Below are 27,410 nucleotides of genomic sequence, written 5' to 3'. Positions count from 1 at the left end.
AGCTTCCTCATTATTAATGAGGGCAGCAGGGCCTGAAGACTTTTTTATTCAGGAAAGCCTTCAAGGCCTTTTAAGGGCTGTTTTTATAAATTATGTCTTTTACTGCGTGCTTTTAATCTGCTGCTATGTATTTTATCTTGTTTTAAATGTTTTTAATTGTTTTGTTTTTTTAATGTTTATTTGTATCTTTGTTTGTATTTTAAATTGATTGTTAGCTGCCTTGGGTGCCCTTCGGGGAGAAATACGGAATACAAATCAATCAATCAATCAGTCAGTCAAATAAATAAAATGTTTGAGAATCACTGCATGATTAGGATTTCAAACATGGAAGAGTCTGTGGTTGCAAGCAAAATGATAGCTTCCGTCTAATAGCGAATAATTTTAGACAATATGTTTAACAAGTGCGATCATACAGAGGACAGAAGTGGAAAAATGTTTCTGATTTTGTGTGTGTTTAATATAGAAGTACCTGACAATGATTCAGGTACCATAAAAAGATCTGGAAAAGTGCTACTTAAAAAATGGAAGAACAAACTTCTATGACATAGATTTATCTCATTAATAAAAGCTACAGGTATCCTTAAAGACATTTCAATGTCCACTTATTTGTACTTGTTGGGTGGAGAGTGGGTCTACCATGAATAATCTCCATCAGCTAAAACAGGATATGGAGTTGAGTGCAGCGCTTCTGACTCAGCCTGTCCCTTTGCTTTCTTCATTCGATTAGTGCGCTTTTCTATTATTAAGAGATCTTAGAGGAATCTGACCACATGGCACTACAAGAATTTGATGAGTCTTTGCAGATGGGTGCTATTTTAAAATATGAGGGTCGCCCAGAAAGTAATGCACCACATTTTGTTTCTTCAACAATTATTTATTGAACACAATGAAACTTACACACAAGAAAGAATGATGTTTCTTCTACACTCCCTATTTTTCCACGTAATCTCCATCCAGTTCTATGGCCTTCCTCCAGCGACACACAAGGGCATGTATGCCCTGTCGGTACCACTCCTTGTTCTGGTCACGAAGCCATTTCTGCACTGTGCGAATCACCTCTTCGTCATCCTCAAAATGTCTTCCGCGAATGGCATCCTTTAATGGCCCAAACAAGTGGAAGTCTGAGGGAGCTAGGTCAGGGCTGTAGGGTGGATGGGGTCACACATTCCAACCCTGTTTAGTGATGTGTTCTGAAGTCCTCAAACTTGTGTGAGGCCGAGCGTTATCATGTTGAATCAAACATTCACCTGGGTTGTTATGGCGCCGAAGTCGCTGGAAGCGCTTCTTGAGTTTGGTTAATGTCTTCACATAAGCTTCAGAATTAATGGTGCTGCCTCTTGGCATCACATCAATGAGTATGACGCCCTCACAGTCCCAAAACACAGTGATCATGACCTTACCGGCAGAAGCAGTTGCTTTGAATTTTTTCTTCTGTGGAGATTGAGGATGACGCCATTCCATCGACTGTCGTTTTGTTTCCGGCTCAAAATGGTGAACCCAGGTTTCATCACCTGTCACAATCCTGGACAAGAACGCTTCCCCCTCATCTTCAAAACGTTTCAGCAACTCAGAAGAAATGTTTTTTCTGAGAGATTTGTGGTCCACCGTAAGACAGCGCGGAATCCATCATGCACACACTTTTGAGTAATCAAGAGCACGGATGATTGCATCCACACTTCCTTTGCTGATTGACAGCTTCAGCGCCAACTGCCTAGTCGTTATGCGTCGGTCCTCGCAAATGAGCACATTAGCAAGCTGCATCTTGTCAGGTGTGACAGCTGTGGATGGCCGCCCCGAATGCTGCAAATCTTGGAGCTCTGCAGAACCGCCTTCTAAGGGCCTCACTCGCTGTGCCCAGCGACTAACCGTACTTCTGTCGACTGCAGATTCTCCATAAACTGTACACAAACGTTTGTGAATGTTCCCAACAGTTTCTTTCTCCGCAGTGAGAAATTAAATGACGACACGCTGCTTGTAACGTACATCACTTACAGACGCCATTTCGAAACACTGCTGCAGCTATGCTATCTGTCTGAAGAAACCAAAAATTTGTGTGCGCACTCCTGAAAATTCAAATAATGTATATCTAAAGTTTCGCATTCGTACCATTACTGTAGGCTGAGAAAAGAAAAAGTGGTGCATTACTTTCTGGGCGACCCTCGTAGAAATACATGATGCGACATTCTCAGTGTAACACTGAGATGGATCTAACGTTGGAGATTCTTGAGAGTGAGAATTTAAACCTTCCTAACAATCTTGTTCCATCCTTCCATCCATCCTTCTTGTTCCACCCTTCCACTTCTGAAGGCAGCCCAACCCTATGTACCAGCTGTGCCCAGTGGTACAGCAGTGCCCAGTGGTACAGCAGTGCGAAAATGGCTGTCACTGGATCCTATTGGACTAGAGCAGCCACTGGTGTCTGCTCACGGTAAGGGAATGGTTGTTCCCTTACACTGTGTTGAGCTCCACTTTCAACAATGGGTCTCCTCGGAGCTGCACCCGCTATTTAGTGGTCAGGAGAACCAAGGAGGCCCATGTCAGCCTTTCAGGCTCCAGAGGGGACATAGGATTCAGCAGCAAACTCTGCCACCATCCCTGCCGCCCTCCTAGGCCTGATCCTCCCCTCAGTCTGCCCTCCCCCCACTCCAGTTCCACCCTCTCCCTGCCTTCCACCTGTCCTAAAAAGCTACCCTGGTTTAGGATTGGGTCCTTAGTTATGTTTTAACCTGGAGAAGAGAAGGCTGAAGAGGAATCTGATAATAGCACTTTTCAAATACCTGGAGGCCTGTCCCATAGAAGAGGCAAAAGATTTGTTCTCTACTACCCCAGAGTGTAGAGATCACTTTAATGGGCTTAAGTTGCAGGACAGGAGATTCCACTTGAATATCAGGAAGACGTTCTTAAGGATAAGAACAGTTGGACAATGGCACCAATTAGCAAAGGTGGGTTCCCCCTTGCTGGAGATGTTCAAGCAGAGGCTTGACAGGCACCTTTTGGAGATGCTCTGGAGAGAAAGTTTTCCTGCTTCAAGCAGGGGTTGGACTAGATGGCCTTGAGAGTCCCTCCTTATAGCTCTGATTCTACTATCTTCCAAAAAAGGTTGCACTGCTCTATCACCATCTGTGGTTTTTTTCTGGGCTTACTCCTAAGTAAGTGTGCCTAGCAAGGCTGGCATCCTTAACAACATCAGTCCTTGTCTCTGAACAAGAGCAATGAAAGGCACACTGAGCAGGTAGGTAGCAAGCCTCTTTGAACACACGTGGTGAAAACACGCAGAGGCTCCTGTGGTCATACAGCCCTCTTCATGACCCTTTTAAGTGGCCCAATGATTTTGCGTTGCCCTTTTAAGGGGCTGCCCAGGCAAACACAGGTAGGTCCTCTCCAGCTTCTTTGCAACTCTGGGACTTCAGGAGCGGGAGTGCCGAGGATCATGTCTTCTCTGGCTGCTTGGGTGAGTATTGAAGATCTCCAGGTCAAATGCCACGGATGGAACAAAATGCTTTTGTATTGCTGTGTTTTGTCTATGCTGGTCTTTGACAGTATCAGTAAATTGATGATGATGATGATGGACAAAACATTTCAGTAAAGACTCCTTTGCAGACCCTGGAATGATCCAGCCTGCTTTGCAGATTTCCAGGTCCCTGCCTGGGCTAAGGAGTTTCCCCTTCTAGACACAGTTCCTTTCACTACTGCTTGATAAGACTTGTGGTAGAGGTGACAGTTCAGCAGGCAAAGCTGCTCTTGACAGGCAGTGGCATAGCTGGTGGGGGGGCAAAGCACTAAGTTTTACAAGGAGCCTCCCCGTGGTGTGCAAGTGGTCCCTCCTTCAGAGCCATTCCAGGCATACGCCTCTGTTTTGTTCCCACCGCCCAGAATGTTTCCAAAGAGGAGGGTCCACTTGCATGCTGTGGGGAGGCTCCCTGCAAAACTTAGCACTTTGCCCCCCCCCAGCTACACCACTGCCTGGCAGGATGATGCAGTGACAGGGAAGCAAGGTGAGCTTGCTAAAGATGATCCAGGTGGTCCTAGTCCCTTCTATGTAACTTCAGTTGGGGAACTAGTACTGTATTTCTTGTATGTGTGAGCAGCTGAGATGAAGGGAAGCAAAGTGAACCCAAAGCAATATACACAAGGACACACAATGGAGTTTGTGCCGCAAAGACAGATGCAGTGATACTTTGTGATCCTGTCGTTCTTTGCTGCCGAAACAGGAGAAGGTGGCAAGAAATCAGATCCCACATTTCTGTGGGAGACTTAGAAGCATGCTTTTTTTGACAGTGTTTCCAACAATGTTTTCAACAGTCACCAGATGTGTTTGCAAGGTGACTGTAGAGCTGTGGTTCCTGGCCACTTTTGGGACAGTGTGGCAGCCTGGCTGTGTTCTGGAACAAGGTGTTGGTGACTGGGATGTGCCCTCTGAGGGGGAGCAGAAACTGTGTCCCTTTGCCCAGTTAGCATTACCGTAATCCCACTATCTATAATTTGTGCTAGCAACATGCAACCTGTTGCTCTTAAGAGTTCAGGGACTCATTTAATTAATAATCTCCCACCACAAAACCAGTGTGCATTTTTAGAATTGTAATTAATGAATTGCACCCAAATGAAATATCATCTTTTAAAAATGCATAGGATGCCCTTACCTGGATAGTATAATTATTTGCTACGGTCACTTGTAGTTTGACTCTTGGCACTCAAGAGACGTCTCATACCAATACAACTTTTCTTCAGCTGCTGATTTCCACACATACTTATCAAAATCCTAATCTAGTTATTTCTGTGTTGCAAGGCTCAGCAGAGCTGAATGTGTGATACTGATTTCTCAGGACTTCTGAAAACCACTCTCAGAAATGGCCTGCATCTGTCATGAGTAGCATGTGTGCCGTGCAGTTCTACTTTTAGCATCATATCTCCCTAAAAATAGAGCTTGCATAATCCAAAGGTGAGTGCCTAATCCTTGCCTCACAACATATTGCCTGCAAAGGTTGCATGATCCCAGTGCTCAGTTACTCTTTGTTACATTTGTTCCAGCCACTGGCTTACTAGTCACATACTAGAAGATCAACCACCAGTCTCCTTGCTGACTGCCACAGGAAAACTAATTCTCTATTGGCTTTGGGGAGAATCCTAACTTATGCCTGTTGAAATTCTGTTCTTCTGGGGAAGACAGGATATTGCAAATACTTTTCGCAAACAGCTGAGCCTTGGTTTCTATCCCATTGCCCGGCCACGGCCTCTGAAGCATGAACCGGCAAACTACTAAGAGTTATGTACAAATTATTTTCAATGCAAGGTTTTGTTTGCACGACTCTGCAAATTTTAGCACTTCCAACTGTCTCCCTCTGTCTGGTACACTCAATGCTTTTGAACTGTTTGCTAGCTTGTTTCCTCCCAAGATACTAGCAGGTATTGGAAGCAGAGGAAAAGCCCAACTTTCTGCTGGACTTGTTTCTACTTATAATTCTAAAAGTCATATAAGAACATAAGAACAGCCCCACAGGATCAGGCCATAGGCCCATCTAGTCCTGCTTCCTGTATCTCACAGCAGCCCACCAAATGCCCCAGGGAGCACACCAGATAACAAGAGACCTGCATCCTGGTGCCCTCCCTTGCATCTGACATATGCATCTGGGCCTATGGCCTGATCCAGTGGGGCTGTTCTTATGTCTTATGAGCCTCTGGCCCTCCGGAGATTTATTGGCACCCACTCTGGCCCGACACAACTGATCTCAGTGTGAGGGCAACTGTTTGACCTCTTGCGTGACCTGTGGGATGAGGGCTACCTCCACTGCTTGCTGTTTCATGTCTGTGATGCAGTAGCGGCAGCAAAGGAAAGGCCAGCCTTGCTTTGTGCAAGGTCTTTTATAGGCCTTGAGCTATCACAAGACCTTCATTCATTCTTATAAGTTCATCTTTTATTTATTTATTTATTTATGTAAACCTATGTAAATTTATTCAAATTTTAAATGTAAATTAATGCTTTTTTTCTCCGGCCCCCAACATATTGTTAGAGAGCTGATGTGGCCCTCCTGCCAAAAACCTTGGACACCCCTGGTCTAGAGATCAAAAGTGTCAAACTCTTTTCATACTGTTGACTGAATAGCATTTGTGCTGCCTGCTGAGGGCCAGAGGTGACATTATTAAGCAGATGATGACCAGAAATAGAAACTCTTTACCTGCAATGACAGAGGAGAACATATGGAGAGCTTGGTGTTGCCCCCCCCATGCCCTGACCCCCAGCTTACCCCAGAGCAGGCACCCAATGCCCAGGGTGGGGAGGCTTCCCTGCCCTTGAGGAGGGCAAAGAAGGTTGGCTCACCCCAACCAGATGGGAGGCTGGCAAGGTAAACAGGTAACACTGAAGGAAACAAGCCAGGAACAGGAAAGGCCTTTTCTGCCCCACCTGGAGGAAGAGGAGGGGCCAAGGGGGGCGGGCTTGCTCCATAAAATAGGGAAGCCGGGGATGAGAGGTAGTCAGTGTGAAGCAGGCAGCTGTGAGGTGAGTGGCTCCTGCTCCTAAGTCAGGTTTGGTAGCTCTGCTAGGGAGGAGGACCAGGGTGCTGGAACTCCATCCCCCTCTAGCCAATCTGAGGCCTTCTGGAGGGTGGGATAAGCCTGCTCCAGGGGGGGCACCCTACACTTGGTTGAATTTTCAAGGTATGGTAGTGCCCAATTATCATGTGGGCTGCCCTTTCAGCTGTGCTGCTTCTGCCAATGCATCACTTTGCAGTTCAGCAGCTGAGAGTAGCTGCTGCTGCTGGAAGAGCCCAATTATTACAAAGCCTGGCCTGGATAAAAAACTTCCAAGGACCATATCCAGCTCATGGACCTTATGGTTTGACACCCCTAGTCTAGATCAGAGTCCCTATGGGTAGAAGATCTCAAAGAAAAGATGAGTCTACATTTGAAATAGAAATTTGAGTTTGCAGGATGAATGGCAAGATACAGAAGTATGGTGGGATGGTCATGGTGATGGAAGGATGGAGAGGCAGGAGGGGTATTTGGATAGGTGTGGCCCTGACATATGTAGATTCTACAGACAGTGAAGCAAGAAGCTTTATACCTTTTTAGGAGTTGAGTTATTGGTCTGTAGTGAGTCATCTGAGCCATGACATGGCAAATCAAAAACTCTGATCTTGCAGCTATAGCTTCTGCATGTGGTAAATGATTGCAGTTTAAACTGGTGTGACTGGAATGCTAGTTGCAGAAAATTTCCGTACGGAGGAAGCCACAATACCAGATAAAATTGCAGGTGGCCACATTGCAGATGGTCAAAGCTCTGTCTTTCTGTGGACCCTTATATGGTAAGTGGGCTATAGCAAACTTGTAATTAAATCTTGGAAGCCACTGTGAAAGAGTTGGCCAGTCATAACATTTAATCTGAATAGTCTGGTTTGTATCCAATCAAATAAGTGGTTTATGACCTCCTGCACAGTTTGTATTTGTGTCTACATAGATTCCCATTGGCCAGGATCTGAGGTCTGTAGCCACCACATAGAAGAGATTTGTACGCATATTTGTGATGCTTCTCTTTTATTTTCGCTATGTAGTTTGTACAAGTTTCCAGACTTGTACTACAGCTAGAGAATATTTCATTCATTATTGGTCCTGCCACATGAACCAGCTCTGTGATCTCGCAAGTGACTTGCAAATTTGAATATTTTGTCTTTGAGGCCTTGACGAAGTAGCCTTACTACTTGCTTTCATTCTCTAGGACTGCACCCCCAGGCTTTCTTGCAGATTTTGAATCTGGGCACACTTTATGAGAGGCATTTACAGTAACTTAAGAGCACCAAATATGCTGGAGATAAAGTATCTATAGCTGGTTCAGTTCATTCCTCCCCCAGGCCTTTTATCTTTTTACCTTCCATGTATTTGTTCTGCTGCAGGCAGACCAGGGGGGCAACCTGGTTAACCCTGTTCAGTAGTTGTCTCTGAGGCATATAAAGCAGCAGTTCCCAAACTCACTCTTGGGGAGAGGCAAAGGCAGCAATGTGATTGTGTTGCTGCTGGGGTCAAAAGAGGTTTTTAAATTTAACCCTGGCAGAGCTGGCCCTCCAGTGGGTGTGGGGAGCCCATGGACTGTTCTGCAGGGACCCCAAAACTTAGAAAAGCTAAAAATAATGTTCATGACCCACTTCCAGTTTGATTGTGGAACTGGAAGTGGGTTGCAATAGCCTTTTTAAGCTTTTCTTAGCAATAACTTTTTTAGCTATTTTTAGCCCTGCAAAAAAAAGTTAAGTTTAAAAAAAAACAAAACCCTTCTGTCCCTGGCAGCGGTGCAGTCATGGTGATGATGTCATCCCCTGCCCTTGTCATCCCCTGCCCTTAAGGGGGTATAGACTGGGCTTCCTTGACTGAGGTGTTGCAATGCTCCAGTTTGGGAACCTCTGATTTAAAGAAAAAATACCTTTGCATGTTCCAGCACTACTCTCTGAGAAATGGTGGCTTGAGGCTTGTGTATTGTGAAGAATTCGGAAAATCACTGGCTTTGTTTGATTCCATTTTGTAGGCCAGAAGCCATTTTGCACCAGCTGTGGGAAAGAGGCTTGCTGGCAGGCTGAGAGAAGCTCCTTATCAAATGCCTTGCAAGGAACATGAGAATCTAGCTTGGGATTCAAGATCTCAATAATTGGAATGAGTTTCAGCTGTGAATCTCCAGTTGGGATGGGGCAGAGTGGTTTCCCAATAGCTGCCTCAGGTGATGAGGTCATTTCCCAGAAGCTTTGGCTGGTTCAAATTTCTGGTTAGACAAGTGTTACCTTCAAGGTATAAAAATGTCTGTTAGGGTGGGAGAAGCCTTGCCATTGCATCATAGGCATATATCTGTATCAGCTGTTTGACAGGTGGAAGAGTTGCACTTTGTTTATGCCTGGGAGATAGAAGGATCCATGTGCATGTTGGGACTCAGTGAGTTCAGGAGCTTAGCTTTATTATTTTAGTACTCTTTGCAGGTGTATTTATTCTCTTAAATCTGAGGTTCTCAAACAGTGGCATCATGATGCTGCAGCCTGAGAGCCCCAGCCACTGGCCCCTTAAGGGGGAGGAGAAGGCAGCAACATGATAGCCAGGATCATGCTGCTGCTGGGGGGCAAGGGGGAGTGTTTTAGTTTCTGGGTGACACAGTGGCCTCCCAGAAGTGTGGGGATCATAATGATTACTTATTTTTAGTATTCTGAGACTTGGGGAGCCCTGCGGAGGGCTCCATGGGGCTCCCTGTACCTCCAGGAGGCTGCTGTGTTTCCCAGTAAGTAAAGCACTCCTCCCATGGCCCCTGGCATCAGTGTGGTCCTGGGGATCATGCCTTTGCACTCTCCTGCCTACACAGCATAGCCTTTTTAGTGAATGGTTCAAGCAGCTTCTTCATGAGGAAGCCTACACCATGGCTTCCTCATGAGAAAGCTGCTTGAACCATTCACTGAGTCTAGATATCTCCAAAACTAGATGTGATAGGGCAAAATGGATGCCATTTTTGGAATCAGCACCCCAAATTCATATCAAACCACCATAAAGTTTGGGAAAAACTTTTCTGACCCCCAGTTTTGTAGGCCTGTGTAATCAATGGGGCTTACTCCAGGGTAAATTTGGATAGGATTGCAGCCTGGGATTGTAAAAAATTTTCCAGCTTGATGATGTCACTTCTGGCCATTACATCACTTCCAATTTAATGACATCACCTCCAGTGGGTCCCAACAGATTGTCATTCTAAAAAGTGGGTCCTGACGCTAAAAGGTTTGAGAACCACTGATGCACAGGCTTGTGTCTGTGTGAGTATGAAGGAATTGATCTACCTGACCCTGGTCTAGGCCACTCTGTGAACTACCAAAGTAAACCAGAGGCTTGAGTCCCTGCAGTTTTGGGAACTCAGGGTCTGCAAGAACTTCAGCTTGCCCTTGACTGGAGGAATGGCTTTTTAAAAGGGGTGGTGGCACCTACCATAGGGCAGTTTGTCCTGAGGACTCACATACCTACCTGTTTGTGGGGACAGTCAGGTGGATGCATGGAAGAACTTGTACTGAACACATGACATATTTGCCTGACAACTGTGTTGCATTAGCTTGTGGCGTATTCAGACCCTTGGATAGTGGGAAACATGAGAACATTGGGATGGACATGGCAAATTGAGCTGTAGAACAGACCTGGGCAATCTGTGGTCTACCTACTAGATTGGGCTATCAAACATACAGCAAGCTGAATAGCATTCACTATGCCTGCTGAGGGCCAGAAGTGATGTCATTAAGCAGGAAATGATGTCTTTAATCAGGTCATGACCAGAAATAAGCACTTGTTTCTCACTTAACAACTCTTTAGCTGCAAATGGCAAGAGCAAATAGGCAAATCTTTATCATATTTTCATGATATGGAAGAGCCCAATTATCATGTGGGCTGCCATTCAAGCAGCGACATCTCAACACAGCCCGGCAGTATTATGTTTGACCCACCTGCGCTATATAAATCACTTGTTTGTTGCCAGCCTGGAACTGTCAAAGTTAGCGTGAATGAATACCTGAGGCTGTGGTGGTTTAACTGCTATTCAATGCTTTGCCTTTGGACTCCTTCAGGTGCTCTACCCTTCCATGGAAGCCTCAGGAAGGAAGGGAAGAATGTTTGTTGGGCATCTTCACATCTTCTGTTCACCAGCAGGACTTCAAGCTGCCTCTTTTGTGGCCATTATTTAGTAGATATTACACAGCAACTAAATTCTGACACTCTGCTCTATGTAGGTGAGAATCCCAGCACAGAACACAGAATTGTTTCTATCTGAATCATATCATTTTCATTACAAAAAGGATCCAAGTAAAAATTATTCATTCATTTATAAAACTAATTTTTTTGGCCTGCAAAAATGTGTAAAATATACGGTGTGGTCCTCATACTGAAACTTTTAGAGACCACAGCCCTAGTCAGTTGATAAAAGAATAATCTGCTAGTCAAGGGGGACACAAAATCACTTCATTGCTATTGTACCCCACCTAGAAGAAGTGAGTATTTTTGTCCTTGCACTTATATGGTCTTAAATTCAAGGAATACTGTACAATATTTGGGGGCCAACAGAATGAGTGAAGAGAGAAATAAAAAATATTATAAGAGATAACATTTTTAATGGGCATGTGTGTCTGTGTGTATTCTATATAGAGTAGTATTTTAAAAGAATCTGTCACCCCATAGCCTCTTTTCCTCTCCCCATGGGTTTTGTTTGAATGAAGACTCTGGTTCTGAATACCTCGTTGCCTGGAAGGTGTGTGAAGTTGCAGGTGGTGGAGGAATTGGTGTGGTGGAGGAAAGCAAAGATGCACAGTTTGTTCCTGGAAACATTGTAACTTGCTTCAACTGGCCCTGGCAGACAAAAGCCATTCTTGATAGGGGGCTTCTTGAGAAGGTGGTGTTTTTGATGCGGATAAGGTTCTGTTAATTGTTCCATTTCATTTTGGGGTTAAATTACTGTAGCATGTTTGTGAGGTTTTTACCAACCAAAATTTGAGCTGTCCGGTGCGCAGGGCTGCAGTGATGCCGAAAATGGTTGCTGCCGCATCCTGCGCTCTTTGGGTAGCTGCTGGCGCTCCTCAGGAGAAGGGGACTTTCATCCCCTTCCCCTGGGTAAAGTGAGTAGCCCTGCAATTGGGCTACTTGATTCTCTGCCAACCCAAAAGTCAACAGAGAATCAGGAGCCTCCGTGTTGGGCAGTGAGCCTGACACAGAGGCTCTGGATCTGGTGGAGCTTTGCACCACCGGTCCCACCTGCCTCCCTCCCCGCTCGTTCCCCCAGCACGCCTCCTCCTTGCCGTCTCCCCCCTCCCCGTAACACCTCTGCCCCACCTCCCTCACGCCCCCACTCTACCTCTCCACTGCTTGGCAGTCTACAGCTCCCGCAGCCAGCCAACACTGGGCTAGCACCAGCACTTACCCAGTGCTAGGGCTTACAGTATGTTTGTGACAGTGCATGCCAGCAGTAGGCCAGTGTGCACTGTTGAGGATTGGGCAGTAAGTTAACTGCAGTCTCTTTGCCCCTAAAAGTGCCTGGGCATCTAGTTGTTGGGTAGAATGTCGTGTTGAACAACACAGTCTTGCAGGTGGTCCCCCTGCACAGTGTATGCAGCTGCCGCATAGGTCTTGGAAGATTCTTCCCTCTTCGCGGGGCTGCAGCATTTATGCCAAGGCATGCCTTTCAAATCACCCCTGAAAGTCTCTACAAGCTCATTCTTCTACGCAGTTCTAGGGTTTTCCAATAATATGTGTTATGTGCTTATGTACTTTGCTGCAAGATTTGTCTGTCAATTTATTAACAAATTGCTTCTGTTTAGCTTGATCCCCAGCTTGTAGGTGGACATCTTTCTTACTTTTTGGGTGCAGCTGGACTGACTAGACTGACATCTTTGCTAGGAATAAGTGAGAAAGGACATGTGTCCCCAGGTGCTAATCAAACCATGGTTGTCAGTGGAGCTGCTGGTGCCTGTGGCTCAGTGGCTGGACAGGTAAGGAGGCATCAGATTTGCCCTTTCACCTTAAATATTGGTGTTTTGAGATAAGCCGTATCAGCTATGAAGTGTTCACTTTTCAGTACCTCAAGTCTGTCATTAGTATTATTTCAGTGGTGTAGGAGCTTTTTTTCTGTGCCACTGAGTAGTATGGTACATTTTGGACCATATAAAAGAAGTTCATGCTCGGGGTATTCCCTGTATCAGCATTGACCTTTGGGGAAACTGTGTTGAGGTTGTGGGGAGGTGTAACTATGTGGGTTTCTCTTGCTTGGCCTCAGGCTTCTCACTTTGCCGCGGCGGTGTGACAAAGCAATAGCTCCCACACAGGTGAAGAAACATAAGAAGCCAGTTTAAGACTCAGGAAAGACAACACATTCATCTCCCTGACATCCTTCCACAGATGGAGAACGCATAGCCGAATCCTAACTTAGAATCATAGGGCGCAATTCTATCCTGTGCTGGAACAGGCAAACCAGGAGGCTTGCACTGTATCCAGCACAGGACAGTGGCCATAAGCAGCTCAGCCAGAGGTAAGGGGAAACTTTTCTCCTTACCTCCAGGTAAGGGCTGCTGGCCCCTCTGGGTCTCCTCGGTCATGTGCAAGGTGGCGCAAGTCCGAGGAGAGTGGAGCGGCTTCAAGCCCCTTCGTTCTCCCTGGGAATGGGGGTTGGGATCCTGCATAACTGCCAGATCCTAGTCCCACTGCCCGCCCACCTGCCCCCAGGGCCACCCACCCTCCCCCGTCCAGGAATGCCTCCTATCCGCCTCCTCCCCACCTAATTTTTCTGCTTGTGTCAGCCCGGCCAATGCAAGCATCTGAGAGGAAACTGGCGCTGAGGCTTATGTCAACCTCGCAGGCTGGCGCTTCTTGGAGCGCTAACCTGGCTTCCTCACAAGGAGGCTCAAACATCCCTTACAGCACATTTGCAACCCTCCTGGGCCGGCACAAGGGACTTGTGCCAGCCCAAATACAGGTCTGGATTGCGCCCATAGAATCATAGAGTTGGAAGAAACCTAATAGGTCATGTAGTCCAACACCTGCCACTCCTGAGTCGGTGCAGTTGGCTTGTACCATCTGATCTCTTCCTCTGGATTGCGCTCTAAGGTTGAGAAATAGTGGTCCAACTAAGATGTAACCTGCCGAGTGACCTGTACTGTATCCAATGCAATGTAGGTGCCGGCCGGAGGGCAACATGGGGAAACGGGATATTTCTCTCTTTTCTCCGAGTGATGCCCCAGGCACCCCTATGGTGCAGCTTGGATCTGCACCAGCGATTTCGCAGGTGCAAATCAAGCAGCCCATGTAAGGCTGATTGGGCCAGAGACAAGAGGTTGGGATTTGGCCTGTGCTACCACGGGCACTCCCATCCCCTTCCTGGGCCTAATCTGCCTCCGATAACACCCTCCATCAAAAATTTCCTCCCTGTCTGTTTTGCCCTTCCGCCACTCTCTCCCACCTGCTGTGCCATCCTGTGCGGGCTGGTGCAAGCTTGTCTGGGCACAGATCTGGCATCTGTGGGCTGGCATGGGCCTCTGAGCTGGCCCAGCTGGCTCTAGAGGAGGCATAAATGTATTTTATGGCATGTTCATGACACTCCTGGGCCAGTGCAGGTGGCTTGTGCCATCCAATCTTTCCCTCAGCTCCAAGGCTGAGAAATAGTGCTCCACCTAAGATGTTTTTTCACCACTTTGTATTTGTGCATAGCTGTGTGTGAGGGTACAGCTTCACAACACCACTGCAATCACTTAGAGGTGCTGGCTATGGGAAGTGGCCTCTCTGTGTAGCCAATGTCACTATGCCTTTTGTGATTCCAACAGCCCTTTCTCTGGCACATTGCAGCAGCTGCTTATCCAGTCTCATGTGAAAGTGCTTGTTTAAACCATTGGTGTCCCCATTTGATCCCAGCCAGGCTGCAGTTCTACAAGTGATTCTGCACATTCTTGTGGGTGAGCCAAGTCATTGGTCCAGCTAGTGCACTTATGCCTCACCAAAAACATGGAGACTGGTGCACCCTATTGGCAAATAGTGCAAGATCAGTTCTGGTGCACCATTTGCATCATCTATTAACTTGACTGTCAGCCTCCTGTGAAGACTGTGTGTATGGAGCAAGATAAGATCAGTGTTTGAAAATGACAGGCAGAAGGAAGGAGATCTATTAAGTGAGAGAACAGTGAAGAGAAACTTGGATTGGCTTATTTGCATCTTATAGCAAGATGATGTCAGCTGTGCTCAGCGTTAAAAGTTAATAAACGAGTTTTATTTGTGGTGCCTCCAAAGATAGGTCTCCTAGAGGGCTGTTCCAGAGTGGTTGGCATCTGTGGCACTGATGAAAAATGTTCCATTTTGGTCTCAGAAATGGGCTTTGATGCCGCCATCAACTATAAGGAGGAGAATGTGACACAGGCTTGCGTGAGCTCTGTCCAGCTGGAGTGGGTGTGTATTTTGACAATGTAGGTGGAGTCATCAGTGATGCTGTGATCAGTCAGGTGAGTAGCCAAGCTACCCTTTTTGCTTCTTCCCCTGAGTTTACTCCCAATTCTGCACACATTGGTGAAATTTTAGAAGCTTCTAGAAGATCCGCTCTTTTAAGCAATATCTTCATGAGATTAGAGAGTGTGAAATGGCCCCCAAGGGCACGGGGTCATGCCACAAGATGGAGTTCTCATTGTAAGGATGTGGAACCCTCACGGGGCTCTGTCATGAATATGTACAGTTTAGGCCTAGGTTAGCATGTGAAACCTGAACCAAACTAAGTCAGTAACAGAGAAGTGGCTAGCAGTTCCTAGCTGCAAGAATGTGAGTAAACAAACAAAAAGATTGTTGCCTCTCCTTTGCTGACCAGAAAGGACAGATAACAAAAATTACAACCCATTGGAATGTTTAACACCTCAGTAGACTGTGGGGCGCCTGATCAAGCGGAATGGAATGCAGCTATGGATCTCCAATTGGGAAGGGTAAGAACTAGGAGGGCTAGCAACCAGACCCACTCAGAGAAGGTTCTGTCCTCAAAAGTTTCTGATCGGACAGTCTAAATAAGTATGAAGTCACCTCAGTACTGTTAGCATAAGAAGTATACTAATGAGTGCCCCAAGGGGTGTGTGCGATTCTTCTTGGGCAGAGTTTTTGGGTATGGCATCCTGCACGCTGTGAGCTCCATTGTCCACCATGGGCATCTGGCCTCACAGGTAGCCTGGACCTAAGAGTAACTGACCCAGGTGAGAGAGAGGTATTAATATAGCCAGCTAGCTTCATTATTTTATTTGCTGATATGTTTCCTAGATGTTTATGCCTCTAGCATTTGCTGCCTTATGTAACCTTATGTACTTAATAAACTAAAATCTCTTTTACCAAGTTTCATTGTCTGTTGGGGACAAAGGTTCAGAATCCTGCCTAGCTGTTCAGCAAGCTACCAAGTGCTCATTGAGGTCTAGTAACTTGAGGACTGCAGCTTTAAGTGGAGAAAGAGCTCAGTGCCTGCAGGGGATAGAGTTAAGCCTAGAGGGTCTTAGTGTCCCTGAACTGAGGCACTGGCACATACAGGGTGGTGGCAGTACTACTGGATGGTGGGGCCTTGAGGGCTTTAGGGATTGAGAACCAAGAACTCTGAGCACCCCAAACCCCCCTTAAGTTTATGACAGGCTCATTGGAGTCCCTCCACTTCGGATGGAGGATCACATTTACCTGATCAACAGGAAGCTACAGGCTTTCTTTATTTGACTTTACAATCAACAGACGCCTTCCTTTTGCCTCCATGGATACAGTGCCTAAGGACACGATCCAAATGATCCGTTCTTGCCAGACTTGTGGAAAAGTTACAGTTGCCATCACATCTCTCCCTTCTATGGTGTCTTCAGATGGACCTTCTGCACTAGATGGCCATACAGATTCAGAACGTTTATTGGCGTATAATAACAAACATACACTTGATAGCATACTATAGTACCCATTGCCCACATAAGTAATATACATATACTGATAAATGTATTACAGTAGAACCTCCAAAGTTGACCACCTCCGAAAGTTGACCTAACTTTCACAGTATGGACAGACACTGCATATACACTATGGGAGACCAACCTCTCTGTATTGACCACCTGCGTAAGTTGTATCTTGACCACTTCGACCATTGCACACAGTATTAATTTACCCTCTGTAAGTTGCCCACTGAATGCTAACAAGGAAACAAGACCACAGTTGGCAACATCAAAAAAACGTAAGGATGAGTACTTTGAGAGATACAGTAAGGAAAATGGAGGCGTACAGTGGAAAAGAAAGAAAACTTCCCTGATGAAGTAAATGGCTTCCTGAATGTATATGGCTTCCTGAATACATGACTTAAGGAACAAAGCAAACTATTTAGTGCAGAATTCATCATTTCCCACTAGCAGTTCCTGTAATATTGAGCTATCCATCTGGCCCAGATCATTAAGGAGGAGAGGCTTAAGAAATCTTGAGCGGGACTCTTGTTTACTAATACAGTATAACAATATGTGAGGTAAGGAGTGATTATCACCTGACAAGCAGTTGCAACCACTCGCATCCTTAAGAATACCTTCATATCTGCCCCTAAGAACGTTAGTGGGAAGGGCATTACAATGCGCTAACATAAATGCCCACTTTCTCGTGGATGGTGGAGAAAAAAAGATAGCTGGGCCTGCTACCATAGTTTATCTTAAGATGGTAATGTACTGGGGAACATGTCTATTGGCCACTGCCACAGAAGCCTGTCTATCAATGTCTAGAGGTCTGGTTGTCAATAGTCTAGTTGCAGCAGCTAGCAAACCACACCCCAGTAAATCAACTGAGAGGCCCATTTGCTGGATTGTTGTTGTTTTTTTTTAAAGAGTTAGATCGGGCAAAATAAACAAATCTGTGAGTACTCCTTTTAACAAAGGGTCCTAATCTGCACCCACCTCTGGGTGTGCTGCTCCCCAGTCCTTCACAGGGTGTCAGAATCGGAGCATGGGAAACGGTTGCAGTTATAGAAATTTCAGTTTACAATAGATTTTGCTGATCCTTTAAGAGTTTTTTCAAAACATGTTTTTTGTTTCATGTACAGTATTGTTGTGAGCCACCTTGAAAGTAGGCAAGAGAGAGCTTGCATATATGTGCTCCAAATATATTTAAAACACTTTTTGTGTGTATATTTTATGAGGTGCTGCTATAAGAAGGTTATATCTAGCTGGAGGGATACTATTTTTATTCTGAATGAACCTAACCAGACTAAAGAAGAAGAAGCCTATTGCCACCCAGTATGATTCTGATATGTCACTGTTATTGCTGAAGTGTCACTTGCTGCAGGAACCTTGCAAGAGCTTAAAGAGTTCTATTGGCACCCTTTCTATGTCTAGGAGGATGCTTCTATTCCCTCCCTCCCACACACACACACAATCATGCACACGCACACCTTGATTCTATTGTAGTTCACGTGAGATGAAAATGGAGGATACGTTGGATTTTTCACTCCTATATTTTCATTTAGAAGAATAAATAACAAGAATACAATTCTGTAACAGAATGTAGGCCAGATGAGCTGAATGTTCCCTAGTTCTGTTTCATAACACATCATAAACACTCACTGTTCCTTTGGATGTTTCCCTTAATTGGCATGTTGAAGTGCTTGCCATTTAATTCTCTGTTCCAAGGATTTTCAGATGGTGTTCTGCGGAACCCTGGGGTCCCTTGGAGGCCAAACTGGACTTCCTCCAGCACAGGGATCTCCAAACTTTTTTAATACAAGGGCCACATCATATATTTCACATATTTTTATGAGCTGAAAAGTTCATTTTTCAGATATACATTTCATTTAAATTCCATTAATTTATAAAACGGGTTTTTTCAGCCCACAAAAATGTGTGAAATAGTTACTCACTAGTTACCCATGAGATAGTTACTAGTGAGATATTCACTAGTTTCTAGTTAATGATAGTTACTCATAGAGGCAATATAAGAAGCAGGGCTAGTGTGAGCCAGTTAAAATGATGGAGTGAGCAACACACGGCACAATGCCTTTACCCTATCTGTTGCAGAAACCTGGTTTATTTGTTCACGCATGCAAAAATGCAGCTATATCTTCACCAGGATTGTTTTATGGTGTAGCTGAAAAATCAACATGAGGAAACCCAACTTGTTTTATTAACAGGTGTGAGGTTAATATTGAGTAATTATGGTTTCAGGGTCTTAAAGCATATGGCCCAGGTGACTGAGGGTTAGCCAGGCTGACACCGCTGTGGCCATAGAAAGGAGTGCAGTGAAAAGAATGAACATGTTAACTGTCCAACTGCATGGTTGGGGAAAAATATTTTAAATTGCTGTGGGCCTGATGTGGCCCCCCCAAGCGTCATCTTGAGACCCCTGCTTCAGCAGATTAGTGGAGCAACAAATGTTGCTTCATAACTATATTGATCTGCCCTATAATATGCAGATCTGGGGGAATTCTGATTTCCCTCAATTCAGTGATCAGTGCCCCATGTAAACCGAGAGTGTTCCTCTAGTACATTCCCAGAATCCTCTGCAACAGGTAGTGGTTCCTCAACATTAAATTCAGTGGAGGAAGGATTTCCTTGAAGGTAAAGTAAAATCATCACTCCGATGAGGTCACAATCCTAGCTAGTGTACCATCATGCTGTACCAGTACTAACATGCTGTACCAGTACTAACCATCACAAAAGTGCCTTAAAGCACACAGCAGTCCAGCATGCTGGTGGGAAGCCCTGGGCAGCCAAGCACAAGGAGCAGCGCATGGTGGTCATGGTAAATTCCCAATGGGCATCACAGCGACAGGAGAGTGTGAGGAAGGGTGGAACAGGTCAGGGAGTTGTGATGGGGGCTGCATGGGCAGATCTGGACCGGGAAGAAGGCGAGGTCAATTGTGCCAGTGTATGTCACATCCAACCCCCATTCCCACGCCTTATCCACCAACATGGGGCAATGCAGGCTTGCGCCAGTGATTGAGCTAGCGCAAATCTGGGTTGCCCCATTGCAGTTGCTGGTACTTACTCTGCGGCAAGGGTACAAATGTTCCTTTACCATGGGGAGACCTCCTGTCTGCTAAATTCCCCTGTGCCAGTGCTGCTGCATCAGTGCAGGGGAAGTTGGATTGAACTGGGCTACCCATTTGAAATCTGTTATTCCAAGAATACATACATTACTTTTTGAATGACTGCTCCAAGAATTAGACGCTTAATGGCCCTTTCTGCTTCCCATCAACAAATGTTTTCTCCTGAGAAATTCTACCATGAATGGTATCCCTTATGATGGATTTACTTAAATTTTATTAATAGCATTAATAAATATCAATATTTATACAACATTTTTCAACAAAAAGTTCACAAAGTGGTTTAAATAACAGAAGAAATCAAATCTTTTATAAGATGTGTAAAGAAATGTATGTAGCATTAAAATGTATGTTTATGACAAGGCAGGAAAGTAGGATTTGTCACTGTATTTTGTCTCCAACAGATAAAACCAAATAGCCATATCATTTTATGTGGCCAGATCTCCCAGTACAACAAGGAAGTGCCTTATCCTCCTCCTCTGCCTCCTTCAATCAAAGAAATCAGGAAAGCACAGACTATCATGAGGTATTTATTTTGAACCATCTTCTGAATTGAGTACACCAGCCACTTCTACTGAGATGTATTGTTAATTCCTTTGCTCCAAGGCAGGGCTCTCCAGACTCCTGTCTGCGGGCCGGATCCAGTGCTCTGCTTAAGCCCTCCCCTGGCTGAACGGTGCTTACTGTTCCACTGGGGAGCCTCCACAAAGCTCCTCCGTGTGCCCCCATCTTCGCTTTGGTCATCCGCTTCCAGGTTCTGACACTCCAGCAGGCCTTGTGCCACAAAGACTGAGGGCGCACAGAGGGGCTTTGCGAAGGCTCCCTGGGGGAATGGGTGAGCACTCTCCACACCAGGGAAGCCTTTGCGGGCATGCAGCAGTCTCGAATTTGGAAACTGATGCCCTAAGGAAGTGTTTTCGTGGTCATCGTGCAGCACTTTTATGAAAACAGATCATCTCTATAGTTACTAGGAAGTTAATGAAGATAATTAGCATTGCTATAATACTTTCTGAGTGCAAAGTGCTTCATGAGGTATTGATGTAATCCTTACAACCATATAAGCTTAAGTAGTGCATACTATCTCTTGTTTTTCAGGTGAGACTGAGAGGAGCAATTTTCCCAAGATCATCTAGCAAATTCATAGCATGGGTGACATTTCAACTGGAGAAGTTGTCCTTCACAACTCAGTCTCTTATCTGCTGCTGTACACTAATCCAGCAGATATCAATTACATATTTTGCAAGAAAAATTAAAATCCATCTAGCTAAGAGCATCAGTGAGAAAATTGCTCAATAGAAAGCACGCAAACTAAAAAGAAGATTTCCACATAGAAAATGTTTTATTATTGTTTGATCCCACACTTTCTTCAAGGAGCACAACAACCCTGTGAGGATAAGTGACTAGCCAGGGTTTAGTGTTCTGTCACTGAGTGGTGACCCTACTTCCTAGGTTTGATCACATCTGAGTTCAAGCCTTACATGCCTACTCCATGTTCACAGGTTTTGTTGCGTTTTGGTGTTAACACTTGCTGCCGCACATCTTTTGGTGTATGTAGTGTTCTTTTGACAAATTGGATCAGCACTGCACAGTCCTGCTGAACTAACATTCTTCATTTTTGGCTCCAGAAGGTAACCATAATACTGCCTGTTTCAAGTCACTATGAAGACTGTGACCTACAGACCATCCCTCACATAACATTGGTAGCAGTTGGGTGCACTCTGTGTAATTCTGTGTATGTTTGCTTGGAAGTAAGTTCCACTGTATTCAATGGATGTACTTCCTGGCGAAGCAGGTACTCTAATGAATACTTACCTGGGAGCAGGACCCTTTGAACACAGTGGGACTCGTTTTTGTAAGAACTAACAAATCCAGTGTGGGCGCTACAACAGTAACCCTTCTCTGTTGCACTGAAACTTGAATCTCAAGTGACTTGTTCAGAATGTTCCACCAACATAACTGTCTTATGAAAGGCACTTCCACTCTGCTCTTTTTCAGGGAAAGGTTTGTAGTTTTGAACTACAAGGACAAATATCAAGTTAGTACTATGCAGCTCTGTCAGTGGATTAAAGAGGGGAAACTGAAGGTATGAAACAAACTGGGTGTTAATTGTTTGCGAGATGCCACAATGGCTTTCTTTTGTAGAAAAAAAAAAAGGTTTCTCATAAGTCCTCGTACCTGTATATCCCCATACAAACAATGTGTTTAATCCTGTCTTCAATGAGCATCAAAGCTCTTTAAAAATTACCTGACAGTCCATTTGCCTGGCCTGCACTGTATGCAGCGCTAGTTGGGAGCTGGCAGGAGGTCTCGGTGTAAGGTGATATTTTCTCCCTTACCCTGAGTAATGGTTCCAACCCTAGGAGTCTCCAGTTACAGACCCCCATTGTATTAGATGGGGCAAATGCCCCAGGCGGAAGCCTTTAGGACTCTGCAGACGTCTGTCTGAGGCTCCCGATGGGGTCAGAAACTGTGCTCCCAGTTTCCCAGAAGCACAGTTTATAGCATCGGGAAACCTCAGAGAGGCTTCCCTGGTGCAGTCCTGGGTCACGCAAAGCTCCGTGAACCTCAGGTGGGGGGGGGTAGATTTTCACACAGTAAGGCAGCGACAGTCTGTGGGGGGTACATCACAGACTTTTGCTGTGGGGCTGGGGAGGTCCACTGCTGAGGGGCTCCTCAGATCTCCACCAGCTATTTAGCTGGCAGAAGTCTGAGCAGCCCCATGTAGGGCTGCCTGGGCTGGGAAGAAGGTTAGGATATGATGGAGGCATGCTCAGACAATCCCACCAGTAAAAGAAACTGGGCCCAAACACCCATCCCTCTGGTCTTAGTAAAATAAACCAACAGACCAACTGAGGACCAGCAACCTAGGTGTCCACAGATCATTCTTCCCAGTCCTGAGACTAGACAAAGAAGTTTTATGACCAAAGCAAATTTTATTAAATAGCCAAAGCTCATACAACCAAAATGCTTTGCTCAAATAAGGTGAGTTTTAACAGGGAAAAATTCCACCCGTAACTTAAAACATTTTCTCCTTACCTGACTTCCTCTTAGACTAGACTCCTTTCCAAAGGACAGATAGTTAACCTCAGCAAGCAGAGGACACCCAGCTGACTCATAGAACCCATTCTTATAGCAAAATCAAACTAAAGGAATGTAACCCAGCTGCCCCTTATCCCTCTAACAAACCAAGTTTGCTTCACCCATTTCTGCCCAGCCCATTTGATCTCTGTTGCGTATGTGCAACGTTGGGCAGAAATGGCTTAAAGGGAAAAGAGCTGTCTTTCTTCCTAACCCTTGGATCATCACTTCTCATGACACCACCTCCCTCCCAGGCTGGATCCACCCCAAAATGCCACCCTCCCCACGCCCCTGTGCCACACACTGCCTTACCTGCTTGTGCTGGCAGCCAAGGGCTCAAAATGCAGCTCTGGGGTTGTGCAGGCCACTTGTTGGCATTTACTTGCGTGGTGTCACGATGTGCCTTACAGCATGTTTGCAACACCTTATGCCGGTACTGTGGCTGCTGCACCAGTACCAAATTTGCACCAAATTTGGATTGCATTCTTAGGTATTTAACATTTCATCTATAAGATTAGATTAGGATGATAACTTCTTTTGATGAAGCTCTTCAATCAGTGGCATAGCTGCAGGGTGCATGGGTAGCAATTGCACTGGGCTGCAGGCTACTCTGAGGGTAACACTCTGGCCTCCTGCTTGCGCCACCCTGCAAACACCACTCACACCTCTTGCAAAAAGTGCCAGAAAAAATGGCACTCTACAAGAGGGGCAGCAGTGATCGCAGTCTCTGGCCGCATGCTCCCCTTGTTCCTGGGGCTTGGGGGTGGACTGGGTGGATTGGGAGGCAAGCAAGAGGGGGTGGGGTGAGGGTGGGGGAGCAAGGGGAGTGAGTGGCCAGAGACGCCAATTGCTGTTTGCATCTCTTGGGGGGCAAGCAGAGGGCCAGGGTGAGGGGGAAGGCAAATTTGTTTTTCAATTTTTTTAAAAAACCAGTGGTGTGACATCTCACCTAGAAGTGATGTCATTTCCAGGTGTGTTGTGGGGGGGGGGCATCATTTTTAAGTTCGCCCTGGGCTCCAGGGTGGCTAACCAATATTGAAGACTTCAGTATTTTATTATTCCTCTGTTCATTGAGAACCTCATGCTCACTTTTATTCTTCCATTTTCTCTCCTAAAACAAATACCTTGTGATCTTCTTTGACAGGTTAGAGAGACTGTAGTACAAGGCTTGGAAAACATTGGATGTAAAATATTGTCTGTTCCTCAAAGTTACTTGTCCTCACTCAGCTGGTTATTACTTGTCCAAAGTTACTTGTCCTCACACAGCTGTTTAATGTTTATTTTCTTATTTTAGCTGATTCAGTTTTAAAGAATTCAATTTTGTACTGAATCATCATCTAGAACAGTGTTTCTCAAACTGTGGGTTGGGATCCACTAGGTGGGTTGTGAGCCAATTTCAAGTGGGTCCCCATTCATTTCAGTATTTTATTTTTAATATATTAGACTTGATGCTACCATGGTATGTAACTGCATTTGGGGAAAGTTACAGATTTGTAGTTTTAACAGACTACTGTGTACATGCTTTTAACATTGATAGTCCATGGAACTTACTCCTGGGTAGGTGTGGGTAGGATTGTTAAAAATGGTCCTGCTTAATAATGTCACCTCCGGTCATGACATCACTTCTGGTCGGTCCTGACAGATTCTCATTCTAAAAAGTGCGTCCCAGTACTTAAAGGTTGAGAACCACTGTTCTAGAAGTCTTTGTAATGAAAATTACTAAATCACCTTGCTAGAAGTCTTTGGAATTGCTTAAATTCAAATACTGTACAAAATATTTGAGTGTTCTTTTTTGAAAGTAACCATTGTGGTCCATTTTTATGAAGTTTTCTGGACAAGCTCTTCAACTTAACATTACAGAATTTTTGCTGGGGAAAAAACCCAAACATGCAAATATAAGGAACAGATTTGCTCTATGGCTGCTTTGCACCTCATATGGCTTCACAAGTAGAACTGGGTGGAAGTTGTCGCTTTGTGTGCCATGAGTTGAAAGAGGTAGAAAATCACTAGATTTTCTAAATCTAGAATTCTAGATATTTAGATGGAGAAATATAGAGCTTGAGATCATCAGCATGCCAATGATGATAAGAAACTTCAGATTATCTCTATCAAAAAACAGCTTTATGGAGTTGTTAAACAGCACCAGTGGTAATAGGAGATGTGGAGAGACCTCACAAAAACTAGTCTCTCCAATGACTGTAGACCAGAAAGCATAAAAGTCAATGTCTTTTAAAGAATCCCACAAAATCTGAAATTGTTCTGTGACTTGGACTATGTTTGTTTCTCTCTCCCAGACATTTTTCAATGCCTTGAGAATGTTGATCTGACCTTTCAGGCTGTAGGCTGTATCTGGATGGTTGGCATTGGAGGCAGCGAGAAGGACTGCAGCAGAGAAAAGGAATGTTGTGGTGCTTTTACTGTCCCCAAACCTGTTTGCAGGATGGGGGTGGTGTGGGTTAGAAATCAGATACAGGGCAGAGCCTACCGGTCTGATATGTAATCTGCTTAAGTAAGTACGGATTAAATTGTTATGCTTCAAAGTTTGCAAGGGGAATTGGAGGAGCAGGAACTGGTGATTGTAGAGATGGGAAGTTCATAGAGACATAAGAACATAAGAACAGCCCCACTGGATCAGGCCATAGGCCCATCTAGTCCAGCTTCCTGTATCTCACAGCGGCCCACCAAATGCCCCAGGGAGCACACCAGGTAACAAGAGACCTCATCCTGGTGCCCTCCCCTACATCTGGCATTCTGACTTAACCCATTTCTAAAATCAGGAGGTTGCGCATACACATCATGGCTTGTACCCCATAATGGATTTTTCCTCCAGAAACTTGTCCAATCCCCTTTTAAAGGCGTCTAGGCTAGACGCCAGCACCACAATCAGACTGGATTGATCAGACCAGAAAAGAGGAAAGACAATTGAAGGGAACAGAAAAATGAAGATTGAAGCATTGCTAAAGGGGGGAGGAGCCTACAAAGCATAATCTGGGACCTCATGAAAATTATTATTTATCTATTTAAAAAATTTATACCCTACTTTACTCTGCCGGAGCAGATGTCCAAGGTGGCTTAGACTTTAAACAAAATTAAAAAACAAAAACAAATAAATGCAAACGCCACAATATAAATAATTTATATTCCGTGGCCTCAGAATACCTTATAAAGCATTTAACGTGTCACTTCTGATTTTACGAAAAATCCTGAAGTAGCGTTTTTCGGCCTAAATATTCATTCTGAAGCTCACAGAGGCCATGGGTAGATGCATGCTTCCTCTCCTGGGCTCAGAGCACCCTCTGGAGGTGAGGGGGGCATTGCTTCCCTTGCTTTTGCAGACTTCAAGGGACCCCGAAATCCATGGATTTGAACACCTGCAGATTTCCTTATCAGTGGGGGTTCAGAGAACGGAGTGCCCACGGATAACATGGGCCACCTGTAATTGAAAGTGGTTGAAAGTAAAGTGAATGAATGTCAAAGTGTGTGTGTACTGCACATCCGTTTCAGGTTTAAAAATCCAGAATTTGCATTTTGGATGCTATCTGGCAGCAAATAGCCAGTGCTGTCAAGGCTTCTGACATTTCCCCCTCCATCTCTTGTAGCAGCCTTCCAGTCTATGATGAGCGGGGGCAACACTGGAAAACAGATAGTGATTGTTTCGGAGTAATATTTCTCTTCCCACTGTTTCCTGAGCATCAACTATGAAGAAGAAAAAAATATATTTATACCAAAACCTTATCTTCTCAGTAGTTGTAGTTTAATGATCAGAAATGGAATTCTGCCTTTATGTTTTCATGTAGAAGTTTATTTATTTATAATTTAAAAAAATTACATCTTGCCTTTCTTGTGCCAAAGCAAATGTCCAAGGTGGCTTACAAAGCTCCATAATACATTCTAGAGTTTATCACACCAATAAGTGGAATAACTGAAATCATTAAACCAGAGCAGAAAACCCAAAAACACACATTGTAGAACCAATTAGGAAGGGGTAAAAATTTGGTGCAGAAGGAGCAGTCAAGCCTCTGCACTATAACAGAGACACAGAGGGCAAGCACCCACCCATCAACCAAATGCCAAAAGAAACAGGTATGTTATGAGCCCTTGCCAAAAAGCCATGCGGGAGGGGGCAGTTCTTAATTCCATAATTGTGGTGCTGTGGCAGAGAAGGCTTGCCTCCACGCCACTGTCCCTCTAATTTCGAACAGAGGTGGAACTTGGAGGCCAGCCCCCTCAGATGACCTAAGAGGGTGGGCTGGAATGTTTGGGAGAATATGAGAATGACTCATGTTTTCCAACCCAAATGGAAATCAAGATTTCTGACATCCTTTATAAAAGGTCTTCTTCCCATGGTGATACTAATGGAGAGCAGAGAGTTTGACTCTAGCTCTCCCCTAACTGTTCCTTATATCTTTCTTCCTGTATGCTCTCCCTGTGTGTTTTCAGGCAGGAAATAATTTTGGAATGTTTTATTGCTGGCAAAGTGGTATATTAAATGCTGTACCTACAATCGCAAGTGTCTGAACCTTACTTGGTAATAGTAATATGCCTTGGAAATAAGAAGATGAAATGGATCACTCTTGAAATCTAATACAGTTATTAAACCAATTTTTTAGGAGAAAAAAAAAAGCATGGTTTTCTTCCTGGCTTCTTTATGAATGTGATACAAGTAGTCATCCTAATCTATACTTTTTCCCCTATTGCCAAATACATGTCAGGGAGCCCAATCCTAACTTGCACTGCCATAGGCAAGCCAACTGACCTGCAGCATATCCAGCACAGGTTGGGAAGTGGATCAGGCACA

At 44.9% G+C, this 27,410-nt stretch overlaps 1 pseudogene; it reads left to right on the top strand.

The window, feature by feature from the left end:
- The first annotated feature begins 7,191 nt into the window (after positions 1–7,191).
- On the top strand, positions 7,192–27,089 carry LOC136645946 (prostaglandin reductase 2-like; annotated as a pseudogene).
- Positions 27,090–27,410: the final 321 nt, after the last annotated feature.

The sequence above is a fragment of the Tiliqua scincoides genome, chromosome 1, assembly GCF_035046505.1.
Source record: "Tiliqua scincoides isolate rTilSci1 chromosome 1, rTilSci1.hap2, whole genome shotgun sequence".
Taxonomy (NCBI): Eukaryota; Metazoa; Chordata; class Lepidosauria; order Squamata; family Scincidae; genus Tiliqua; species Tiliqua scincoides.
The sequence above is the reverse complement of the archived record's forward strand: the minus strand, read 5'-3'. Positions and strand labels throughout refer to the sequence as shown.